The following is a 510-nucleotide window of genomic DNA, read 5'->3' on the forward strand; positions in this document are numbered from 1 at the left end:
GACGCTCGGCAAAGTGTGATTTGTGACGGCCCTTACTCAGTCGCTCTCCGGTGGATAAATCAAGCTCGCTCCAGAGTTGCCTCCGCCTGTCAGCGGCGACCAATCAGCGCGCGTTTTACAGCGGGCTGTCGGACGGCGGGCGGAAGAGTCGAATAGTTAACGGCCTTGCCTTGACTTGCCTTGCTTTTGCCTTGCCTCCCTCCCCTTCCCCTCCCCACCCCCTCCAGTCGCGACGCGGCGCTGTAGTGCTGTCTTTTGGGAAGGAGGGAGGGGCGCGGCTGTCTTGTAGAGGAAAGGGGGAGGGGTAAAAACCTCTCTACCACACCACCACCACCACCACCACCACCGCCGCTACTACTGCTGCCAACACAGCCAGAGGAGGCGTATGAGAAAGGAGAAGAAGGAGAAGGAGGAGTGAAAAGAGGAGAGTTTGCAGGGAGGGAGTGAGAAAGGGAGGAGAGGGTAGGGGAAAGGAAAAGGGAAAGGGCAAGCGGAGAGTAGAAGGGAGTA

Source organism: Babylonia areolata, chromosome 15, assembly GCF_041734735.1.
Source record: "Babylonia areolata isolate BAREFJ2019XMU chromosome 15, ASM4173473v1, whole genome shotgun sequence".
In the NCBI taxonomy this organism is placed as follows: Eukaryota; Metazoa; Mollusca; class Gastropoda; order Neogastropoda; family Buccinidae; genus Babylonia; species Babylonia areolata.